The sequence below is a fragment of the Castanea sativa genome, chromosome 1 (assembly GCF_040712315.1).
Source record: "Castanea sativa cultivar Marrone di Chiusa Pesio chromosome 1, ASM4071231v1".
In the NCBI taxonomy this organism is placed as follows: domain Eukaryota; kingdom Viridiplantae; phylum Streptophyta; class Magnoliopsida; order Fagales; family Fagaceae; genus Castanea; species Castanea sativa.
The window spans coordinates 56,410,605-56,421,735 of record NC_134013.1 but is presented as its reverse complement, the minus strand read 5'-3'; positions in this window follow the sequence as shown (position 1 = coordinate 56,421,735).

Below are 11,131 nucleotides of genomic sequence, written 5' to 3'. Positions count from 1 at the left end.
CTAGATTAGCCGTCCATGGAGAATGGTGTTGTGACCCTCGTTTTGGAGTAGGTAATTATGAGGCCTATCTTTTGGGGGACTTAGGTTGTCTCTTAATTCCTTTGCCAAAGAATTACTCTCTAGGTTAGATTTAGGAATTTGTCAACTTAACCCCAATGCTTGGAGGCTCATTGTCTCTATGCAGATTTTGTAGAGGGAAGTGTTTGAAGGGGACCGTCCTCTTATTGTGGACAAGTTCCTCTATTGCTCCAAACCTTCCGAAATTAGTCAATCTCTGGGTTTTTATCAGTTCTCAACCAGGGGTATAGATTGTAGGTTGATTAAGTCCCTCCTCACGTCTGATAGGAACTGGAAGACGGAGTTATTCTTCGTCTCTAGATTTTTGGGCTGAGAACCCTGTCAAGGTAGGTAGGGATCCATTTCCTCCCTATACAAGTGAGATAGGGAACCTTCGTCCAGAAGGTATGCTTCTTTTGCACTCAATATCTTCTATCTTTTATTGTATTCGTCTAATCCCTCTTTATCTTTTTTTTTTATGTATTCATTTATTATTTTTACAGCTGTAAGACGACCTTCTCTAAGCAGATTCTATCTTAAGCACGTCCGATAGGCTCGTTTATTCATTGACAGAAGCTTCCATTCTTTAGTCACTCTTTAGCATCTTGGCACTTGAAGACTTGGGCCTGAACTGTTTGCTTAAGCCTTAGCTCATGAACTCAATACACGTATACGTAAGCTTTTTTGCTTGAAAATTTTTCCTTACTTGTTTTACCCAAGCTTTAACATCCTTTTTCTTTGCAGGGATAGCAACTATGAAAGAAAACAAGGGGAAGGGCTTGGCAGACGAGGAGACCATGCCAGAGACCCAATCTCAGCCTCGTCCAATTGCTGGAGATAAGAGGAAGACCTTGTCCAGGACAATTGACTTGGAAAATCTTCTAAGTTTTTGAGGTCACAAGAAGGCGAAGCATGGGTTGTCTAAGCCTGGAGTCGTCAAGCCTAGTTCTATTATTCCCACCTGCTTCTTCTCAATAGCCGTCCGTTCAAATAATTGACTTTGACTCGTCCTTCCCTATTGGAACTACTCCGTCCAAGCTTGCTGTAGCCATTTCGTCCCAGCCTCCTAGAAGAGCTCCTATAAATTTTCTTGAAAATGAGGATCTTTCTTAGGAAAGGTTTCAATAGGTTGTGACAGACGAGGACATTGCTATGTGTTATGACATGTTCTTGAAAGAATTTGAACACTTTGCTATTCATGATCTCTTCAGGGTATGTTTTTATGTATTTGCCATTATTTTGTCTTGTATTATACTTCACATTTCTCGTCTAATCACTTATTCCATTCAATTGTATATATAGGCCATGTCAAAGTTTATGGCGGTGTCAAAGCAAGCTACTGAGATGGACCATGAAAGGGTTAGGCTGGAAGCAAGAGTTCGTGAAGTGCAAGCGGGCTGTAGGTGTAGAAGTAGAGTTGAGGTGGAGGCTAAGGCTATGGACGAGGTGAAGGAATTGAAGAATCTCATTAAAGAACTTAAGGTGGATGCTGTGGAAAAGGACATTCGTCTTGATCACCTACAATAGAGGAATGACGAGCTTTGGATCCTTCTTGAAAAGGCCAAGGAAGATGCTATCAAGGATTTTGGGGCGTCCAACAAGTTCACTAATCTTTTAGATAAAAACTACGTCGCTGGTTTTGAGGACTTTCGCATGGACGCCGTAGAGCGTTTCCCTGAGGTTGACTTCAGCTCCATTAAGCTTAACATCAGTGCTGCAAGCTCTCTTCTTCAAATGAGTTCTAAAGATGTCAATATTGAAGACGATGCCACAACCCAGCCTGCTCATGACGACCCTACTTTCGGAGAAAATCCCCCTAGTAGTTTATGAAGAAATTTTCAAACTTTTATTTTTTTTTGCTTTAATAAATAAATATATATATATATATATATATATATATATATATATATATATATATATATATATATATATATATATATATATATATAGATATATATATGATTCGTTGTTTTGAATCATTTGAATTCGTTCAAGTAAATTTGGCTCGTCCTTGCTATTAGACGAGTCTTGATACAATTGCCTTTTTTAGGCTTAACTTAAGGGTTTTTGGATAATAGTCGTCTACCCTTTTATGAATGTTTTTATCTATGTTGTTGATTTCCAAGTGTAATATGTCTATACTTCTCGTCCTTAGACTTATATTTGGAATTTAACTTGGTTATGTTATACATGATTTGGATTGGTTGGACGTGTCGTCCATGAGAAATGTCTCATGCATGCTTTTCTTTTGTCTCTAATCCTTTTTGGACAAGTTTTATTGGGAAGTTTGCTCTTTCCCTTGGTCATTGTTTCTTATGAAAATTTGCTTCCTTTTATTAAGGATAGCTTATGACAAGATATCTCTGCATCCAGAAATTTTAAATGTCTGTCATTTCATGTACAATGTTGATTTTACAGAATCATAAACACTTAAATTAAGAAATTCAAGCTGCTTTATACATAACATTATTCGTGGACGTACAGCATCTGTACACAGCATCATCCGTGGACATTAAGGACATAGTATATAGCAACATTCATGCTAATATTTAGTCCTTTTTTTGGGAATTTAAATTACTTTATGTGCAAGGGGACTTAGTTCATGACACCGTCCATAGCACATGCCAGTAGTTAGTGCTTTTTAGAGAATTCAAATACTTAAAAACATAACATACTGTTCTAAAACATAAATACTGAAACATAATATAAACAAACTTCTTAATCTTGTCCATGCTAACCTTCTTGACGAGTTACTTTCACTGGTAGTACTTTCTCAAATGCTCTATGTTCCATGGGTGTTCCAGCTTCCGTCCATCTGGGGCCTCCAAGTAGTATAAACTTCGCCTTTTGGAATTGATAACTCTATACGATCATTCCCAATTAGGTCCTAACTTTCCATGAGCAGGGTCCTTAGTGGCTAAGGATACCCTTTGTAGGACGAGGTCCCCAATATTGAAGTGTCTTGGCTTTACCAATGCATCATATTACTTAGTCATCAGATTCTTGTAACATGCCACCCTCTGCTCTGCGTCCATTCTCACCTTGTCAATGAGATCAAGGTTTAGATGGAGCTATTTTTCATTTTCTTCCTTCTTATAATGTGCCATTTTGTTGCCAGTTAATCCAACTTCTACTGGTATCACTGCCTCGCTTCCATACACTAGCTTAAGGGGAGTCTCTCCAGTAGGAGTCCTTACTATCATCCAATATGCCCAAAGGACATTGGGTAATTCATTTGGCCATATCCTTATTGCCCCTTCAAGCTGAGTTTTGATGATCTTTAGCAGGGATCGGTTTGCAACTTCAGCCTATCCGTTGGCCTGTAGGTGGGCGGGTGAAGAGTAATGATTTCTGATTCCTAATTACTTACAGAATTCCCTAAAAGGTATGTTGTCAAATTTTTGTCCATTGTTTGAGACGAGTACCCTAGGGATTCCAAAATGGCAAATGATATTCTTCCAGACGAAACTTTTAACATTTTGTTGAGTGATTTTTGCCAAGGGCTTTACTTCCACCCACTTAATGAAATAATCAATCCCTACCACTAAGAACTTCATTTGTGTCGTCCCCATGGGAAAGGAACCAAGGATGTCAAGTCCCTACTGGGCAAAAGGCCAAGGAGCCACCATTGGGGTAAGATATTTAAATGGTTGTCTATGGATGTTGCTATAGCGTTGACATTTATCACATGCTTTGACATAAGCTTTGGCATCTTCTTGCATGGTCGGCCAATAATACCCCGCACGAACTATCTTATGGACTAGTGATCTAGCCCATGAATGGTTTCCATAGGCTCCTTCATGAACGTCCCTCAGGACACAATGAGACTCATCTAGAGTTAGACGCTTCAAGTAAGGCTGTGAAAAACCTCTTTTACACAACATCTCGTCTATGAGGACAAACTTTGCAGCTCTTATCCTTAGCTTTCTCACTACTTCTGTGTCTTCAGGGAGTACTCCGTCTTTGAGATAAGACAGAATTGGAGTGGTCCAGTTGGCAACTCCATCTCTTTGATTCACTTCCAGAACATCTATGCTTGGAACATATTGGACTTTAACTTGTTCACCCACCTACTCGTCCGAGGATGCTGTCTTGGCTAAGACGTCAGCTTCAGCATTTTCTTCCTTTGGTATTTGCTGAAATTGGGCTGTTGTAAAGCCTTTGATACATTGCTTAAATTTTTCCAAGTATCTTTTCATTCATTCTTCTCTAGCTTCGCTCGTCCCATTTACTTGACTTGTCCATTGTTTGAGACGAGTACCCTAGGTATTCCAAAATGGCAAATGATATTCTTCCAGACAAAACTTCTAACATTCTGTTGAGTAATTTTTCCCAAGGGCTTTACTTCCACCCACTTAGTGAAATAATCAATCCCTACCACTAAGAACTTCATTTGTGTCGTCCCCATGGGAAAAGGACCAAGGATGTCAAGTCCCTACTGGGCAAAAGGCCAATGAGCCACCATTGGGGTAAGATACTCTAATGGTCGTCGTGGGATGTTGCTATAATGTTGACATTTATCACATGCTTTGACATAAGCTTTGGCATATGCTTGCATGGTTGGCTAATAATACCCCACACAAAATATCTTATGGATTAGTGATCTAGTCCTTGAATGGTTTCCACAGGCTCCTTCATGGACGTCCCTCAGGACGTAATGAGACTCGTCTGGAGTTAGACACCTTAAGTAAGGCTGTGAAAAACCTCTTTTATATAACATCTCATCCATAAGGACAAACTTCGCAGCTCTTATCCTTAGCTTTCTTGATTCTTTTGTGTCGGAGTACTCCATCTTTGAGATAAGACAGAATTGGAGTGGTCCAGTTGGCAACTCCATCTATCTGATTCACTTTCAAAACATCTATGTTTGGAACATATTGGACTTTAACTTGTTCACCGACCTTCTCATTCGAGGATGCCGTCTTGGCTAAGACGTTAGCTTCGGTATTCTCTTTCCTTGGTATTTGCTGAAATTAGGCTGTTGTAAAGCCTTTGATACATTGCTTTACTTTTTCCAAGTATCTTTTCATTCGTTCTTCTTTAGCTTTGCATGTCCCATTTACTTGACTTATCACCAACTGCGAATCTTCTTGGACAAGGATTGATTCCGCCCCAAGTGATTTGGCCAATTCCAAACCCTGAAGTTAGTCTTTGTATTCAACTTCATTATTGGTTGTCTGAAATTGTAGACAAACGACATACTCCAAATGATCTCCTTCTAGTGATTGTAAAATGATCCCAATTCCTCCTGCATGTTGAATGGAGGATCCATCAACATGGGCGACCTATTGCTTTGCCCCTGGTCTCCATCTTGCCAATTATTAGCAGGAGTAAATTCAACAGTGAAGTTTGTAAGGACTTGTGCTTTTATTGCTTCTCTTGGCTTATATCACACATTGAACTCGCTGAGTTCCATTGCCCACTGGATCCATCGTCTAGCGGCCTCCAACTTATTCATAGCTTTCTTCAATGAATGATCTGTTAGGACGTTGATTACATGGGCCTGGAAATAAGGTCTAAGCTTTCTTGCTACTGTTACCAATGAAAATGCTAACTTCTCCATTGGTGGATACCGTCCTTTAGCTCCTCTTAAGGTCTAAGCTTTCTTGCTACTATTACCAATGAAAATGCTAACTTTTCCATTGTTCCCTTCTTCCTTAATCAAGGCTGAGCTTACTGTGTGGAGAGACACAGCTAGATAGAGATACAATTCCTCTTCCGGTTTAGACGCGCTCAATAGCTGGGTTGAAGCGAGATAAGTCTTCAAAGGCTTATTGACATTGTCCATCCATTTGAACACTTTCCTTGATACTCTGAAAAATGGCAAACACTTGTTAGTGGCTTTTGAAACAAACCTGTTAAGGGCTGCCACTTGTCCAATGAGGCTTTGGACGTCTTTAATATTCTTTGGAGGTTCCATGTTCAAAATTTCCTGGATCTTATCAGGGTTTGCCTCAATCACTCTTTGTGAAACCATAAAACCAAGGAATTTCCTTGATGCAACTCCGAAAGCACATTTGCTTCGGTTTAGCTTCATCTTATATCACTTAAATGTCTCAAAGGTCTTCGTCTAGATGCTGCGTCTCCTTCGCACTCTTCACCAGCATATCATCCACATATACTTCAACATTTCGTCCAATCTGTAGACGAAACATGTGGTTAACCAACCTCTAGTAGGTCGCTCCTGCATTATTTAACCCAAACGACATAACTTTATAACAAAATAAACCTTGGCTTGTGATTAAGGATGTTTTCTCTTGGTCCATCTCATCCATCTTGATCTAGTTGTACCCTGAAAATGTATCCATAAAACTCAACAGTTGGTGTCCAGCTGTTGAATCCACCAACTGGTCAATGCGTGGAAGAGGATAACTATCTTTGGGGCATGCCTTGTTTAAATCTATGAAGTCTACACACATCCTCCATTTGCCATTAGCCTTCTTGACCATCACCACATTAGCTAGCTAGTCATGGTAATAGACTTCACGAATGAACTCTGTGGTGATTAACTTTTGAACTTCTTCTTTGGTAGCATTATCTCGTTCTGGGGCAAACACTCTTTTCTTCTGACGAACAGGCTTGTAAGACAGAGATACGTTTAGATGATGAGCAATCACACTTGGGTCAATTCCAAGCATGTCTTCATGACTCTAAGCGAAAACATCTGTGCTTCTTTTAAGGGATCCAACAAGATCTTACTTTGTCTTCTCCTCCATACTTGTCCCAATCTTGGTAAATTTCTCTGGGTTGGATTCATCTAATGGTACATCCTCCAATAATTCAATTGGTTCAACCAAAGTTCTTCTTTCTTCAATATTCATTGTCTGCATCTACTTGTCCATAGCTAGCATTGCTAAATACCATACTTTAGCCACTAACTAATCTCCCTGTACTTCTCCAATGCCATATTCTGTTGGAAACTTGACTGATAAAAGGTAAGTGAACATTGTAGCTCTTCAACTATTCAGAGTTGGTCGTCTAATGATGGCATATATGAAGACAAACAATCCACACAAGGAAATTTACTTCTTTATTGATTTATCATGGATAAGAGCCTACTACAATTGGTAGGGAGAATATTCCTACTAGTAGAGCATTCATTCCTCCAAACCCAATCAATGACACATTCACTGGACGAAGTAACTCCTTGTTAATCCTCATTTGTTGAAAGACTAAATAATAAAGGATATCTGTTGAGCTCCCGTTATCTATTCATACTTTTTTGGTTGTATAATTTGCAATCGCCAAAGTGATGACAATCGCATCGTCATGAGGATGGTGCAATCATCTAGCATCTTCGTCCGTGACAACAATAGTCGGCTCATCTTCTTTGATCATCCTTGGTGGTCGTCCACATATCCGAACATTTTGAACTTCCCATAGATAAGTCTTCCTAGCTTTGGACGAGCTTCCTGTTGTCATGCCTCCTACAATAATCTTTATTTCTCCAAACGGTGGACATATTGGTTGCTCTGCCTTGCCTTTCATTGGCTGTCTCTCATCCTTATGATCTCATCCAAGGAAATGTTTCAATTTCCCTTGTTTGATGAGTACTTCAATTTGTTGCTTTAAGTCATAAAACTCGTTTGTATCATGCCCATAGTCACAATGAAAGCAAAAATACTTTCTTTTATTCTGCTTGCTAGGATCTTCCTTCATTCTTTCTGGCCACTTCAAAGATGGATCATCCTTTATCTGCATCAACACCTGATCAAGTGAAGTGTTTAAAGGAGTGTAGTTAGAGTATCATCCTGAAGATGACCCTGCCTTCTTGCCATCGTGATCTTTTTTTTCTCTAACTTTGGCTTTTTTTGGACGAGGACCCTGCTCTGAATGGTGCACATAACCACTTTCTAACCTTTCCCCTTTCTTTTTGGCAATAATGGCATCTTCTGCGTTCATGAAACTTTCGGCTGAATGTATCAACTTAGCCATCGTCTGTGGCTCCTGATCATACAGCTTATGAATGAACAAGTCCGAACTGACTCCATTGCAGAAAGCTGCTAAGAGGATCTTGTCATCCATCTCGTCCACCAATGAGGCTTCTCTATTAAAATGGCTAATGAAAGTAAACTCTCATTTTCTCCCTGCTCTATGTTCAACAAGCTGGACGAGGAATGCTTCTGCCTTTGTCTCCCTACAATGTTGTTGACGAACAACTTACTTAACTCTTGGAAGAAAGTTATGGTGTTTGGTGGTAGTTTACTAAACCATACTCTAGCTGGACCTTTCAAAGTTGTAGGAAAGGCTCTGCACAGATAGCGCCAACTGATGAAGCACAAAAATCAGTAGGCTGAAATACTTCGGGTTACAGTAATGGCTATGAATCTTACCTTGGATGAATTGGATTTACTCATTTTATAGAGAGTAGACGTGGGTCTAATTGTTTGGAGCCACCACCATCGTAGGTAATGTTGGTGGTTGATAAAGAAAATGGGCTATATGGAGCATTGTATGTGGAATTCCTTCCACGCGTCGTATTTTGCTTATGTAAATATAATGGACGATTTTTCACAAAAGTCACCAAGTATAATTTGGTCGTCCATGTACTAGTCGTCCATAGATCATCTCGTTTATAGAGAACTCTCTATGCTATATAACCTAGTCATCCATGGACGCGTACTATTGGATGAGTTGATATAATTTTGGCTGCGCTTTAGACAATGACAAAAGGATGAGTAGTACTTAGTGTTGATCCCCATCAATAATGATTTCAAAGTATTTTTCGCTTTTAAAAAAATGATATGGAATCCCAATTAAGAAAATTAAATTATGATAAATTGATGTGTTTTTAGCCAATTTCTCTTTGTTTATTCACGTTCTCTTTATGTTGATACTTACGAATAATTTCCTTAATTTCATTGAGATAATGATTTAGGTGCTTGCGATTGAGGTCTCCATATTTAGTTGTGAGAATAGAATGGTTGAGGAAATGTTTGGGAGATTGCTTAAATTTATGTAATTTTAGGATATAAAATTATTTTATACTTTAAATTCTTATGTATAGATTTCGAAATCATTTAATCAGTTTAAAAAATAAAATCTAATCTTAATAGTAAATATCATAATATGTTATAGTCTTATAGTGTTATATAATTTTTTATTTATTTATAAAACATGAATTAAGAAAATAAAGTTTCAATGTATTCAACAATATTGTGGGCAAACATTAATATTATACAACAAAATAAGTATTATATACAAATCTTAATCTACATAAAAATTATTTTAAATGAAATTATAAATTAGTCTGCGCATTGCGTGGGACATCATCTAATTATAAATAAAGAATAGATTATTCAATAGGGATTGGAAAATCTATTCCCTTATTTAACAAAGTTAAGTTTCAAGACTTGTAAATTGGTTTATCTATTTATCAAGTCTTGATTTGTGTTGGCTTATTTCTATGTCAAATTTGCTTGTAATTAAATTAAAATACATTGTATTTTATGGGGTTATTTGTTGATTGGATGGAGGTCCAAGTGCTAAAAGTAATACTGCTGTGAAGACTATTCTATGCAAGCGAAATTGGATGTCGCTCCAACAAGACTATTCTATACATGCAAGTTTTTTTTTTTTTTTACCTATAACTCGACTTTATGGAGTTCGAGTTACAAAACGCCGTTATAGGTCCTTAAAAACGTCACTATAGCCTCTTTAAAACGTTCTTATAGGGCTTAACTCAATTTTGAGAAAATCGAGTTTCAAAAGAGGGGCATTTCCCTAATTAGTTTAGGAAATTGGGCAACATGCTGATTTTTTTTTTCGCAAAAAGGGCAAAAGCCCATTTTGGCTGGACACGTGACAACATGTTAAATTTTTGTTGAGACTATCACTAGGGTTTTGCTTGAGTGAAAATGTCGCAACTAAGAAAAATCAGTAACGATCCTCTCTACTGTACCAAGTACCAACTTATATCCATCCTAAGTATTCATCATTTCCCACGGATTTCAACCCTAATTTTCATATGAGAATTGAGAGAAACTTACCCATTGAGAGAACCAAAGATTTACCCATTTTCTCTACTCTCTCTCTCTCACCATAGTCAAATCCTTGAGAGGAGATCATTTCCATCACAATCTACACTACCCTTGAGTGCTGAGAGTTGATGTTGGGAATCATTGGAGCGTACCCTTATTTATTAATCCAAGGAGACTTGGTGTATTCAATTGGAGCTCAATTGTGGATCTGAAAACTAGATGAAGAAAGGACTCGACGAAGTTAATTGCTAGTTGGAACTTAGAGAGTTGTAATTATTGTATATCCATTCTTACTATTTTTAATTGGGTAATTATGTACACAATTGGACTCTCAAAAAAAAATTATGTACACAATTGGGCTATAAATTGGTAGATTAGCTTAAATTTGGATTAGCCGGAATTACAACTTAGGTTTAAATCATTAGCAAAATCAAATTTGGTAATCTCACTATTCAATAAAAAATGGTTTATTTTACCTCTAATAAATACCTTGTACAGTTGTATCTGTATGCTTTAGAACCACTAATTCTGTCCACGTAGAGACAAATATATGGTTTCGATTTCAAAAAACCCTTTTTTTCTAGAATAGGCCCTAAAACTCTTTGCCCTTGCAAACTCGATCTTCCTAGTTCAGACTTCAAAAGCATTTCATTCCTAACAAATTAAAGGTCAAACAACACTCATTTTTCAAGCAAACAGCTATTTCTCTTTTTAAGTGTCTCAAAAATAAGAAAAGTTCAATAAGACCCCTAGAAATTACCCAAGATTTCTAAAAGCAAGCTTAACTAGAGACCAAATCCATCTGCAACTTAGAAAATTGTTTGAAAAATTAGGAGAACTATAATCAAATTCATTAAATTAAATTAATGGTATATAAGTCTAATTTTGTTTTGTTTTGAGAATCGTATATGAATCAATTTAAACCAAAACAAATAATGTAAAACATCAGTCGGGGACGTTTTGCGATAAGGGCCAAAAATGCAAGATTAGTCCAAATCTCCCCTTGGGTACTTTAGTGTTTATTTGTAGAAAATCAAGTCCAAAATTCCAAATGTATAATGAACAAAGGTTAATGGTGCTTTAACAAGAGATAA